At 40.9% G+C, this 14,778-nt stretch overlaps 1 protein-coding gene across 4 annotated transcripts in view; it reads left to right on the plus strand.

Moving 5' to 3' along the window:
- DIAPH2 (diaphanous related formin 2) overlaps positions 1-14,778 on the plus strand; it is a 168,826-nt gene that overhangs the window by 118,574 nt on the left and 35,474 nt on the right. The window lies entirely within an intron of this gene.

Raw genomic sequence — 14,778 nt, forward strand, 5'->3', positions numbered from 1 at the left:
ATCATCATTTCCAAGCACTGCTCTTGGGTGTGTTGTGCTCTGGTAGGAACTTCCAGTTTTGGAGTCTTAAAAGTAGAAATGCATTGAGATAGTAATTTATTATATTTAAATAAATATCTATATTTACTTCAAAGTAAAAATGCATTAACATAGCTTCGTTTTCCTGAGGAAGACAATGGTATTGGACTCAACTCTGTCCACTTTACTGAGCAATTGCTTCTGCCTGCAAAGCTGATTTTGAGACAATTTGAGAATCAGTGGCAGCATTTCTTTCATTCACTTCTCTGCTTATGATATTCCAGATGCACACACTTTGTGAAATGCATTTACTCTGCTTTCACTTTTCATCAAAGCTCATGGTAACTGTGTTTTGCAATTTTTCATTTCAAGCATGTCTTATAGTAAAAAATGCAGTCTTAAAAAGCTACAGTTGAAGTTATTTGGCGTAAAATCAAAAGCTTGGTTTGGATATGTTTGGCAAAAGAGAGTCTTAAATAAGCCATGTTAATCCACCTGATCCTCAGTGAGCTGGGGTTAGGTTCATGTTGGCTGATGATTCTTTTTAGAGAAACAGAATAGCAAGGCAAATTCTTTTACTCTCTTTAGTAGCAAAGGTAGTGCATAATTATTTTAATTTGCCATGTGCATGATCTTATGGAAAAATACAAGTAAGTGATTTGATTTGTTCATACTCTGAAGTCAATTCCCCTCCAGTTCCAGGATCATTCTTAATTCAGGGCTTGTTTCTGCTCTCAGATCAGACGTGAAAGAAATCCTCGATCAAAGTTTGCTTTTTCCCCTATCTTGAGAAGTATCATTTTGAGAGATGGTTTCTCTGTGTTGTGGCTTGAGGAGACATTCGTCACCACGTGGTGACAAAGCAAAGCTTCCCAGGGACCAGAGGAGATTGCACAAAATCTGCAGCAGCTGAGCAAACAGATGATGATTGAACCTGGGGCAAAACCAGAGATTCCTCAGCAAAAACAGGGGACAGAGCTAATTAAAAATCCCTTTGGCTGATTTTCTGCTTTATGTAGTTACTTTGAGTTCTGTGTTTGGAATTTCACTGAGCCAGGTGATATTCCAGTGAGCTTTTAGGTGTGAGGAGCTGATTGACTTTGGAGAACTCACTGTGAGAAAAGGACTGGTTCTAAACTCTGGCCAAATGTGAGTGTTCTGTAAGAGAGGAAGGCCATAAAGTGAAATTTTCAGGGGTAGCTAAGAGTTGAGAATAGGATGCAATAAATGTTAGTACCAGTTAAATATCTCATTGAAATGTTCATGTAAATTTTCTCATGCGGTTCAGAAATGTTCGTGACATTTTGTGAGTAACTTGTCTACACACCAGAGTAAAAACGTGGCTAAAATGTGAGCAGTGAACTACAGCATGAAAATCCTGGGACCACATTTGCATCCTTCCACATCTCTCCTTCGGAAAAGGAGCAGTGACAATTCCCTGCTTGGTGCCACCCTGTCCTGCAGACTTCCAGCCAGTGAGATTGGGATAAACAATTAATTCCATGCCTCCTCTGGTCCAGTGGAAGGGAAGAAAAAAAAAGGAAATAAAAGGCCTGCAAAGAAGAGTTTGGGGGATTTCTGGGCTTGTTGGGTGGTGTGGTTGTGATTGGCAAATGGAATAGTTCTGTTTGTGGGCAAGGAACAGTGCAGGGGTTTCTGTGAATTGTTAGAGCTGAACTGCTCTGGAGTTTGGGTTTGGGACACTCATGGGGAAAAATTAATAAAGGTGTTGCTATTTCCAAAGTTAGACTTGTCCAGCAAAGTTTTGGCTTTGAGCTTGTCTTGGTTACACATTATGGTCTGAGAGGAAAATCCATTAAAAGTTTTCTGCCTGTTTGGACACAGATCTCATTTTTCTGTGTCAGTTGTGGCTGGAGTTTAGCAAGGAGAAAAAACAACTTCTGCTTGTTTACTTTCTGTAGTTTTGCTAATTCCTTGGTAACAGGTGGCCCCTACAGAAAGGCCAAAAAACCCTGTCCAAACCCCAAAAATTCCCACAAAGAAAATGCCCCCAAAACCACTCAGCACTGCAGTAATTCACTTTTGTACATTTTTCATGTATGTGCTCTAGATCTGTGTTTTTCCAAACTTGCTTATTCTGTTTCTGCATCTTCTCATGGTGAAAATTAAAACTCGAGAGGTTTCACACCCTCACAGTGGCTGCAATCAGAACATCATGGAAATTAACTTGTGTTGTGTTTGCTTCCAGTGGCTTCATGAAGGAAATTTAACTCAGAAGGAACAAACTGTAGTTTCACTTCTTGATTTTCGATCAGTTTAGCTGAAACCCCAGAATTTTGCAAAAATAAAAAAAAAATTAAAAAAAAAAAAAAAAAAAAAAAAAGAAGCAAAAAAACCCCTCTTTGTGTGTTCCCTGTGGCTTTGGGCAAGTAGGCTGGACCTGGGAGGGATTAATTAATTTGGATAATGGAGCTCAAATTACCACAGACTTACAACAAGGAGTGTCATTCCACCTCTTCAGTTTGCCTTTTTTACAGGGGTTGCTGCTGTACCTTGTAGAATGTTTGCATTTACATGGTCATGCCTTTGAAATAATTTCATTTTAAATTAATTTCCAGTCAGATTCAGACTGGGTAAGAGGTGCAGAAGGGAAGAGAGGGACTGCTCAACATTGCAGTACTTCTGCTGGGAAAAAATCAAAATGTGAAATGTACAGACAGGTTCAGAAAAATAAAACCCATTTCAAATATGTTTCACTGCATTATGTTTGTTTGCTAAGCCTGGAAATGAAAAGCTACACTGTAATGGGTTGCATTACAACCCCAGACTTTTCCAGTAAAAATGGTTTTGTTAGCAGGTCATGGAGGTAATAATAATAATAAATTCCTGCCCCCCTCCTTTGGTTTTACATTTCACTCTACCCTTTCTGTTCTTCTGCAGATTTCTCAATGTGTAAAACCATTGTGTGGTTCCTCTCTCCTGAGCTCAGGGCTCCACTTTATTGTTTCCAGCCACAGATTTTAGGGAGAGAGATTGTCCTTCCAGGGGATTGCTTTGCTTAGAGAGCCCACAAAATAATAATTAGACATCAGCTTCTAGGAATGTTGGTTCCTCTTCCAAAAATACCCTTGAATTTTGCAAGTTTGCCAATATTGGGGTAATAAAGAGCAGTTTTAGGTGGCATTTATCACAGGGAACCATTAAAATCAGCATCCAGCACTGCTGCTGCACAATAATCCCTGCCCTTTCTGCTGGCCCTGGGCTGTGAAATTATTAAAAGAAGACCAATTCAGGAATAATTTTTTTCCTCTAAATTAGCTTAAGCAAATTTCTGCACAGAGCTAACTGTTCTGCTAAGGCTCTTTTTATTAAGTTTCTAAGTTTTTTTGGCACGGAATTTAATTTCTTTTGGGAATGTTAATAACCCCTGCCGTAAATGCAAACTCTGGCAGCCTCCCTGATGCCCTGGGCCGTTTTTCTGTGCCTCTCAGTGCTGGGGATGCAGCGCTGCAAGGGACCTGCATGGAGGTTCTGCTTTAGATCCCTCTGTGTTTCTTGAGGATTCCCTCTGCTCTCTCAGCACTCATTTTGGATTTGTGTTCAATTCCTGCATCACAATCAGATCAGTTGCTGCCCTGTCATTATTTCCTTGCTGAGAGCACACCTTGAGAATGGAAAGGAGACCCTGAACCTCCCTGGTTCAGTCTCAGCATCTGGTTTTTGGTTTTGGTGGGAGCATCTGAAGGGCTTCCACTCCTTGTTTAACCTTTTCAAGACAAACAGGAGTTGTGGTAATATTGTTCCTATTTTTTAATGATTTTTGGTAATTTTCATATGGCATTCAGACATTTTAATTTACAATATGGGTTTGTTTAAGTAGGTGGATATTTTTCATTGCATCAGAATTCCAATAGAAGGTTATTGTTTTAGGAAGCTTGTATCTTCTGCTTGGAGATAAAAGTGTGCTTAAAGACTCACTTCTGCTTGTCTGCCTTGCTAAACTAATTGTAATTGTATTAAATAAAATCTGGAGCATCAGTTTGGGTTCCTGGTGCACAATCCTCATTTACCTGAACCACATTCAAATAAAAACCTTCAGTCAAAGCAGATTTGCTTTCCTGAAAGCCCTGTCAGTCATTCTGGATGTGACAGTTGTCTAAATAAGCTGGGTTTTGATCTGCTTGCAGCTGTGAATTGGTGAGAATGTCATAAATGTTCCAATGCAAGGAGGTGGGAGGTGCTCTGAATTTGTGCTCAACAAAATGCCTTTCAGAGGAGCAGATCCTTAACATTAAATACCTGTTATCAACTTGGAAATATCCATTATGAGCTATAAAAATTTAGTTCTGAGTTTAAAAATCAGTTTGTATTTTAAACGTCTTCATCTTTTCAAGCACTTTAGCTTTCAGGAGCTGAGTATTTAAAGGCTTCTTTGCTATGCAGTTGTACCACGGAGGATTTTTGCTTGCAGTCAGGTGCTGGGCACTAATGGGACTCACACAAGATCCAAGTGCTTCAAAATTCCCACATCTGGAATAGCAAGAGCTGAACAAGACCACCAATAATAAATTCACTCATTTTGCTATCATGGCACTATTGTAGATTTAAGTTTGCTTTGTATTTCTAAATATAAATATGGGCACCATTCAAATTGAATCTCAGCAAGTTACCTGAGTCCTGAGAGCTCCATAAACAGTCCCAAAGCTGTTTAAAAATAGGTATTTGTGGTATAATCTATTTTTACTGTGTCTGCATTTTGCCTCATGGCTTTTGTAATTAAAGGAGTAGTTAGATAATGCATTTTTCCTGTGGCCTGGCATGAAAGGAGCAGCTTTGGTATGGGGAGATTTTACCTGACAGGGGAGGTGTTCTGCCCATGACAGGGGGTTGGAAATAAATGATTTTTAAGGTTCTTTGCAGCCCAAACCTGAATTCTGTGCGTTTTCAGACAAGCAGGATGGAGGAGGAGTGGACAAAAAGGAACTAAAGAGGATTCAGCCTGCTCAGACTGGATGCTCCAGGTTTTTAGTGGACACCACATTCCCTGGAGCAGGCAGGGAGGGAAGGGGCTCCAGAAACACCCCAGGATCACCGGCTGGCTGGACAGAAAGGCAGAAATTGAGGAATTCTGCACATTTGCATAATTGCTCTCACCTCTGTGGGCGTGTTACCCTTCTCTGAAGCAAGGGCTGGAGATGGATTTGCTGTCTTTAAATTGATTTTCTGTTCTTGGTATGCAGGGTTGGCCTAGAGCATGTCCAGTGTTTATAAATGCTTGGGGAGCTCCACACACACAGAGAAATGGGACTGCGAGCTCTGGACTTGGGATCTGTTGTGCTGCTTTCTCTAAGCTGTTATTTGCCATTTGATGTATTCTCATTTCCCAATACAAGAGTTTTTCCTGAACAAATGAAAATGTGCCATCAAGTGTCGAAGGCACGTGCGCATGGTGCTAAATGTCCTTCAGGAAGCTGTTGTGCGATGTAATTGTGACTAATTACCTCAGTTTGTTGTTCATCTAAAGCAGTTAATTACTCGCCCAGGCTGAGGAGAGTTCTGTGCCCCTTGCCTTTATTATTAGTGTGCTGCAGAGTGCACTCAGTGCCCTGGGAAAGTTCTCCCTGGGAAGTTTCAGAATATTTTTCAAGTTTCAGCATTTTTAAAACTGCACTGGTGCTGCTTTACTCACTGAATTGCCCTGAGATCCAAACACGGGAAATTCTCAATTTTTGTGCCTTTTGAAGTACAAACCCACAGTCTGTGAGTGATGATGGGAGTTCCATGGGAGCACTGAGGATTCTGCATCTGCAGCTTTGCCACAGAACATCTGAGCTTGTGCCAGACACCTGCAGAGCTGGGCCAGTTGCTCCAGACCTTGAAACTGAGTGCTGTATTCCATTTTACATTTCCATACATGTTTGTATTTATTTGTATTTATTCATTTAAAGCTCTTTGGTGGCAGGACTCTGCAGGCACCCAGAGCAGCCCTGGAGTCACTCACAGTGTTTATTGTGGAGATCCTTTCTCTTGGAGTTGCTCTGGTTCAGTTGTCCTGAACCTCCTAAAAGCCTTTGTGAAGGTCCTGTGTTGTGAAATGGATTTTTACAAATAAAACAAAGCTTTTCTGAGACCAGGAATTCTTCCCTATCAAAAGAGTGATCCAGGAGGAGACTGCCAAGGTCACAGAGCAGGATTTTGTACGAGTTGAAAGTCACTCACCAATCTGAATTTATTTATTTTTTAATTCACACTGAATCTGAAAACTGTTCTATTTTAATGAGCTATGTCCTGCTAGATGGGAAGGCCTCCATTCCCAGAGATTGATAGCTGAGTTTTGGCTGCATCTTTATGCAGTAGCTGAAGTTAGAGGAACTTTTTTACATGCAGAGAAAGGATATTCATGCATTCATTTACCAACTACATGAGTAGTAATGAACGATATGCAAGGCTAACTTAATTTGCATTTGGCCATTTGAATTTTCTTTGTCAGTGCTGACAGTGTTATCATGCAATTATTGTGAAACACTTCTATTTGAAAAATTTTCTCCCACAGCTCTGTTTACTGAGGTAAAGCACGTTGGCTTTAATATTTTAATATATATACATAATGAATGGAAAGGGAAGAGATGAAAATCAGTGTTGCAGGGTATGACTTGGGAGGGATTAATTGGAGTGACATTAGGTCCAAATGGTTATTTTGTAGGCAGGGAGAGTTTCTGTTCCATCCTGTTCAGGGCACACGGTGTGGAACTGAGTCCCCAACCTCAGCCCAGAGTCCTTCGCTGTGGCTGTCACCTCAACTGTAAGAACTTCATTTGTTTCCTTCCTGAAAAGGCAATATTTACACCATGGGCTATGATGTAACAGCAAAACTTCTCTTTTTCTTGTGGCATTAGCCGGAGAAAATAAGAAATAAACCCAAAATAACAATGCTCAGTCACAGAGTACTGATATCATCTTAGGCAGTTGTGTCATTCCGTGAGAGGCCAGCATTGCAGTTGCCTCAAGTAATTTTATTTTCCTGATTGTTTTTAGTTTCATAATCATAATAATTTATTTACCTGATGGTTTAGGTTCACAATTTTTCATTTCATAAGAAATAAATTTATTTTCCTGCTGTTTTTAGTTTCATATCCTTCTGAGAGGATAAGTTGAAGGTGCAGCCCAGGTGTGCAGTGGCAGAGGGACAGGTGGAGGCTTTTGGAGCAGCTCTGCAGAGCAGGGCACCAAGTGTGGGATGGCAATGCAACCTGAATTCTGTGCTTAATTCTGCTGGGGCTATGGTGCTCATAGATGTGTGCTTCCCAAAAACAGAGTTTGGTCTTTATAGCTTATTACAAGTGCAAAATGTTACCAATTTTGTGGTATGGATTTTGTGATATCACCTCGTCCTCGATTGGATTGCTTTTGTGCTTCTAGGAATTTGGGAGAAGATCATTTCGGGGAGCTGATTTGTGGATTGGCAGGTTGTTGGCTGACTTTATCTCTGATTATTTTTGCATCTTTGTACAAAGCATCTCTGGCCATTTATTCACAGTATATTGGGTTTAGAAGGCTGCAGGGCTGAGTTTGCCTGCAGTGCTCTGTGTCAGGGTGCAGGCAGGGTGGGATTTCAGCAGAGTGTTGATAGAACAGAGGCTGGGTGGGGTTAAAGAATAAAGCAGGGATTTATTCAAAGGATCTCCTCCATGGATCCACCTTGGGCAGCACCAGAGCCCAGCCAGGGCTGTGCCCAAGATGAACCAAAATGGCCCCAAAATGAACCCAGAATGAACCAAAATGGCCCCAAAATGCACGGCCGGGCACGGGCTCTGTCCCTGGGATCAGCTCTGCTCCATTTGCACCTTGCAGTTCATTGTCCCATCCCAGCTTCAGCCCCTGCAGTCCCACCCTGCTTGTTTTTCTCTCTCCAGCCCACGGGGTTTGTGCTCCTGGGCTGGGATTTGGGTCATTTGTCCTTGGTGCCCAGCTGGAGCAGGAATTGTTTTGTCTCCTGCTCTGGGCACAGAGCTCACCATCCCCTCATGTGGAGCCCAAACCTAAGCACTAAAGCAGCACAGAATCTGAAAAATAGAAAAGCAAAACCTGAGGCATCATTGAGACCTGGTCAATCATCATTTCAAACCCAATTTCCTGTCAGTATCACCATTGCATTTCTGAAACTGCAGCACAGGTGGTTCATCTCATTATTGCACATTATTGCCTCAACATAATGTAGCTGAGCTGGTACATTTGTAATGTATGGAGCTCCAAAATTGCTCTCACATCCTGAGCACTATCCATGCTGTTAATTGTAGGACATTTGCACCGCTAGGTTGTTTCAGTTTTCAATGCTGTTATCTTTTAAAGGGTGCTGCAATTAGCGTGAAGTTATTTTTAATGACGACTAAATCCAGATGTGAGATATTGATGATGTGCATTAATAATAATTCTGATAGTCCTGTATTTTAGAGTAACTAGTTTGAATTTCCAGAATTGCCTTTAATTCTGTAAAAACCAGACACCAGCCTTGAAAGAGTTGGTTTTATTTAGCCATGCTCAAAGCACCCTGCAGAAGTGAACCTTTGATATGGTTTGTTGATCTCAGTGGAAGATCTCTGCGTGTTGCACAGCTGATTTCTCTTTTGGAGGGGAAAGTGACATAATAGGCTTTGATATAAGATTTTATAAGAACATTATCACTAATATATCTATTAGTGTGTGCATTAGCTCATCTCCTTTACCCTCTCATGGAAGTATATAATGTCATAATATTGTTATTTAAAAACTATATACACACTGCATAGTGCCTTCCAGATGGAGCTCTAAAAATAACAGAGATACTGGAGTTCTTCCTTAGATCTCCATTATATTCACTTCTCATTTGCTCTGTGATTTCTGTGGTTTTTTCTTCCATTTCTTGTTGCATTGGGTATTTCTTCTGTTGGTGAAGAAGATTCTATTTAAATAATTATAAGGAGAGTATATAAAATTTTACAATGCTGTCTATGTGTCTGTAATTCCATGAATATATTACTGGAGTGGAATGTCAGCCTTCCTGCATTTTCCCCTACAAATTTAAATTACAAATTAAAATAGACATACCACACTGAAATGGGAAAAATGTTCAGTCATTGTGAGGATGATTTTTTTTCATTTTAAAGGGAACAAGTTTCTAAAATAACATAATAGGAAAAAAAGCCATTATTGCCAGTATTCCCTCAGGAGAGGGAGAAATCATTCAGCTTGGAGGGCCACAGCATTTTTTGTGCTGTGATCAGGTTACATTGTCAGCTCAGCTGCCTTTGGGCTCTGTAAATTGTGTCCAAAGCAGAATGGGGTGGAGGGAGGACCCAAAAGGTCCCCATGACTTCATGGAGCAGAGTTTGAGTCTGAGAACAGCAGCAAATTCCATCATCACTGGGGGCTGATTAAAATCCAGCAAGGTGCTGAATGAACAAATTAGAAATTATTTCCTTACAAAGGGAACTAAACAAGACAAACCACCCCAAAAAAACCCTCCCAAAAAATAAACCAGAACAAGAAAAACCTCCAAGATCTGATGATTCACTCCTGAAAAAATACATTATCATCCTGTCAGACACTGCAAAGATGACTGGCAATTTCTTTCCGTGTAAAATCTGTTCATTACAAGATGCTTCTGACAAAAGCTTATTTTATTTTTAAATCTACTTTACCAGAGTGTAAACCTTAAAGGGAGATGTACTAGAAGTTCCATTTTTTTTCCTCTCCTAATGGATAACCACTCAGAAGGAAGCTGGAATTGTGTTTATGGAGTTTTCTGAATATTTACTTCCTATTGAAATAATAGAGACACTATTGCTAAGGAATATTCATTTCCAAAAGATCTCTCTCCACTGAAGGCAATCATGATTTGGTTGAAAGGAGTGGCAGCTCATCATCTGAGTGAGCAGGTATGAATCAATTCTGAGTGAACAAATATGAATCAATTCTGAGCTGTCCTTAAACTTCTTAGGAAAACCACTTGAAATGTGTTGGTAGAGAGTCAGAAAGTTCTGTAGCACTGAGGGGGGAGGATTTCGGGAGTGGGTGAACATTTATAAAGCAGGTTTAGCATTTTGCTGGAATTGGGTTTGTGCCAAACCCTCACTGGTGGGACAGGAAGGCAGTGCAGCCCAAAGGAGGAATTGTTCTGGAGGAATTGCCCCTCACTGCAGCCAGGTGTGGGAGATGAATTTGTGGGGATTTTAGGGACTATCTGTAGGTTTGATGTGGCTTTTTTGTAGTTGTTCACTTACTAATTTTTTGCGAGTAATTAATTATTTCTGTTTAAGCGGTTATTGATCTATTTAAATGGACTGATTTTTATAATGATAATTTCAGAGTGGTAGGTATTGATGTGGTTTCTATCAAAACCTTTTTATCTTCATTTTATTTATTTGTTTTATTTATTTATTTATCTTCCTTTCATACTGTGATGGGTTCCTGTACCGTGAAGGGACAGATGGTTGTTGTTTTTCTTTTGGGAGAGTGAGTTGTAACATCTACATTACAGCATCTACAGTATAACATCTGTATTATCTCACCCTTCACATGAAACTGAAAATAGAATAAAAGCTTTTAAAACCCATCTCTGGGTCAGAAAAAGGCGTAATCCAGGACAGGGTCCTTGGACAGGAGGTGCTGTCCAAGGTCTGCAGAGCTCTGTAATTCCATGAGACTGAGCTGGAGGATGAAATTCTGTCGTGGGAGAGAGAAGAATAAAAACCTTTGGTCCTTCCTGAGTGCTGTGCTCAGGCTGGCCCTGTCCCCTGAGTGACCACATTTAAATTTATTAAAAGGATTTCCTCAATGGATGCACCTTGGGCAGCACAAGAGCCCAGGCAGGGCTGCACCCAAGATGAACCAAAATGGCCCCAAAATGGTCCCAAAATGCACAAGTGGGCATGGGGTCTGTCACTGTGATCAGTTCTGCTCCATTTGCATATTTTTAGGGGTTTTTTATGTCTATTTTAGAAAGGGCTTCCCTTGAATAATTGGCATGAGAAGGTTGCATTTGGTATTTTTTAAGAAGAAATCTCTCCCAATAGCTCATAGTTACTATCAGTCCTGTAAATACTCTGAGCTCTGGCTTCAGCCTTTTGGAAATTACTCAATATGAATTTACTGTAATGATGGGCTAATTAGTTAAAGTTCACTGGGTTTAGCTAAACACACAGTGTTTGATTTGGAGAGATAAATCTGTGCTCTGTCAACCTTTCCAGGCATAACCCTGCTGCCAACGTTAAGTGACAGGTAGTGAGGCCTGGGGATGTGCTGCAGAGCAGCTCAGCTCAGCTCTTCACTCTTGACTGGTTATTTATCTCGTGGAGCAGAACTCACAACTGCCAGATGGGGAGTGGGGAGCACCCAGGGAAACCTCTCAGCCTTCCTGTCCTTCTCCCATGCAGCAGGAAATGTTTGGAGATGGTGGCTGTAGCTCACATCGCTGTGTTTTGGGGGTTTGATTGCTGTAAGCCTTCTCTTTGCCCTGTATATTCTGAAATACCTTTATATTTATCTGAAATACCTTAATATTTATCTAAAATACCTTTATATTTATCTGAAATATCCTTATATTTGTCTGAAATATTTTTACATTTAGAAACACTCTGTTATAAATAAGACTCTGCCAGCATTTTTAACACTTTGCATTTTCAGGATGTTATACAATTCCAAAGATAATTTCAGAAATGTGTTCACAAATGAGTTGTCCACACTTCACCAGACAAACCAAACCCCCCAGCCCTTATTTCCCTCATCTGTGGCACCTCTGGATGTTGTTTTATTGGCAGGAAGGCGACGAGCTGTTCCTGCTGTGGTTCCAGGCACACAGAAAGCTGCATTTAAATCCATCATTTGCTGTGGGGAGATAAAAGCCTGAGGAGCAGGGTGGTGGTGCCCAGGTTGCTGTGCTGGGGCTGAGCAGGGCACTGGATAAAAGCAGATTTCTGAGGCACCATCAAAGCCCCCAGCAGCAAAACCCTGTTTGCTCTCAGCCGCTCGAGCAGCCTGACCCAGGGAGAACTTGCTGCTGGCCACAGAGGAGAGCACTTGTTTAAAAAAGAACCAAACAACAAAAGCACCCACAAATGTCATCCTGTACACAGAATTTCCTGATGATCCTTTGTGGAAATCCTGTCCTTTTAGCAAATGAATCAATGGGAAGGGGCTCCTGGAAGAGCCCTTATGGTTTAAGGAGAAAATGGCGCTGTCTGGGTTCTGGTTTGCGCTGAAAATGAATGAAAAAATAATGAAAATTAACGTTCAGCAAGGGAATGAGTGACTTGTACAAACTGAAAGCTTATCCCTTAAATATTGGACGGGGCTGTAGGCAGGGCTGTGATGTGTGCAGGTGGTGTCAGCAGAATTTGTGGCCTGGGAGCTGCTCCCAGTTTGTCCCAGTGCCGCACTGGGGCCCTGCGGGTGCCGCTAGGTGGAACCATCACCCTCCCTTGCTGCCGGCACACTCTGCTCACAGAGCCTCTCTAAAGCATCTAAGCCAAGAGGTTTTGTGGTATTTTGTGTGTGTGTGTGTCTGCCAGGGAAGGAATAAATTGCTGCCTGCTTGGCTGAAATTGTTTTTACTAAAATAGGCAATACAATCTTTCCTCTATGGCCACTGGGATTATGTGCACTGGCAGTGATGCAGCCTCTGCAGTGCTCTCACCCCAAAGTTTCTGGGTTAGTGTCCCAGTTCCTGGCTAAAATCCCCTTCCAGAGGATATAATCACTTCTCTAAAAATTAAGCCAGGCTTTAATATAAATTTCATTCTTTGCAGGTTTTTTGAATGAGTAGTGTCAGTGAAGGAGAGCTCTAGAAATACATTTTTTTAGAATCACATTAAGAATCTATAAATATATAATATTTAGCATTTATATAAATATTTATATATTTATTTATTTATTTCTCTTCTTAGCAAAAGAATAAATAGTTTTTCATTAGGGAAAACATGAATTCCAAGCTGTGACTGTGAATAACGGGTAAGATTTCTTGGTTTATTCTCATTTTCTGTGTTTGCTTGCATTGTGCTATATTGTCCACAATCCTTTCCTACAGTGATTAATCTTTCAGGGCTGTCACAGGGCCGTGCTCACTCCAGCTGCAAAGCCCTGACACTTTGCTGGAAGTGGGGATCTCTTGTGAAATGATGCAACAGCACTAAAAATAATTGCACCTTGAAATTGGGAACATCAAGGAACGGAAACAGTTTGTCACTGTGCTTTTCCTCTCTTTCATTGCCAGCAATGATTGTAGTAAAAGATAAGCAGAAAAGAGAACTTTTATGGTGAGAACAGTTCCTTATGTCTTATTTTCTCTCTTTTTTCCTGCCTTTGGTGCAGCAAAGGGGAAGCTTTTCATGTGGGGAGCCACAGAATGCAGCTGCAGACAGCAGGGGGAAGAGTTTGGTCAAATTGCCACTCTACCAAACATCTATAGGAAAAAAAACAAAAAAATTTCCATTGCCAATGACAAATCCAAGCTGAAAGTTGGCCTTGCCTGTTGTCATTCATTGCCATTCATATTTAGGAAGCAGACTGCTGTGATAATTGATTTGATGGTCCAGCTTGAGTGGAAGCACTTCTGGGCATAGCAGGCCTCAGAGATGCCAAAAAAGAAGAAAAGGTGGGAATGAAATAATGCACTACTTTATCCTCAGAGGCATGTGGCCCAGTTTTTGAGAACAGAAAAACATGCTTTAGAAAAAGAAAGGAAAAAAAACTTAGTAACTCAGTAATAAGTACAAAAATGACCATATAGCCTCAGTCAGATAAAAATAGGCATTCAGAGAGAGACAATGAGTGTACATACTTTACTGGCAGGTGAATAATAGGAGAATGCTGTGGAAATAATCTGATTTTTAACGGACTCTGTCCAAGGGAGTACCTTTCTTGCTTCTGTTTTTTTGTGTAACAACAAAAGAGGCTCCCTTTCCTCAAAACACAGACACAGAATAAAAACCGCCCGAAAAACAATGTTTAATTTTTTTTTAGGCTTCCCAAAGAGGAATTGATGGTTCTGAAGAAGGGAAACGAAGGCAATTATTGAATTTGAGAGGCAATAGATGTGCTTGGATTAAGTGAGCTCCCGTTGGGTTTATTTACTTCCAGCCTAGGTGATAATGAGGCTTTTCCTGCATTTCTGGCCATGGGGCAGTGCTCACCCACAGCCTCCTGCTGCTATGAATAACTCGGGACACTGAGGGGGAAAAGGAGATTTAAAAACTTTTGTATTCAGTGCTTGACCTCTTAATCACAAGTGCCAGCAGCCTTTCATCGATTTAAAGACCCAAACAAAACCAGATCAGATTGAGCCATGGAAACACAGAGCTGCAATCACAACTGGTTTGTCTTTTGAGTGATGCTTATTTACTGGCAACACCAGTGTGGTCCCTCAAGTGCTGAACTCTTTGTATTCATGGTGCTGAATCCTTTATCCAGGAGCTGCACTGTGCCAGGGAAGCCTGGAAAAGCAGAGCTGGTGGAGGAGCAGGAGGCTCAGTGTGCTGTTCCAGCATTACTCTGATTTTCAGGGTTTGAAGGACCCGTCCTGCCTTCAGGAGATGATAGCTGGTGTGAGCACAGAACATATTCTACACTTAGAAAGGAGTCTGTAAAAACATACTCGTTTATTAGGAGAAAATATCAGATTTTCTGATGTGTTAGGGCTTTTTAAATTCCTTTTTGTATATTGGAAGCTCAGAGTTCCATAAGCCATTTAACATCTGAAAGTGATATAACCTGTGTGCCATTCTTCCTTTGAATTCTCCTTGCTTTCTATCTACTTATCTATAAAAT

Source organism: Zonotrichia albicollis, chromosome 14 (assembly GCF_047830755.1).
Source record: "Zonotrichia albicollis isolate bZonAlb1 chromosome 14, bZonAlb1.hap1, whole genome shotgun sequence".
Lineage (NCBI taxonomy): Eukaryota > Metazoa > Chordata > Aves > Passeriformes > Passerellidae > Zonotrichia > Zonotrichia albicollis.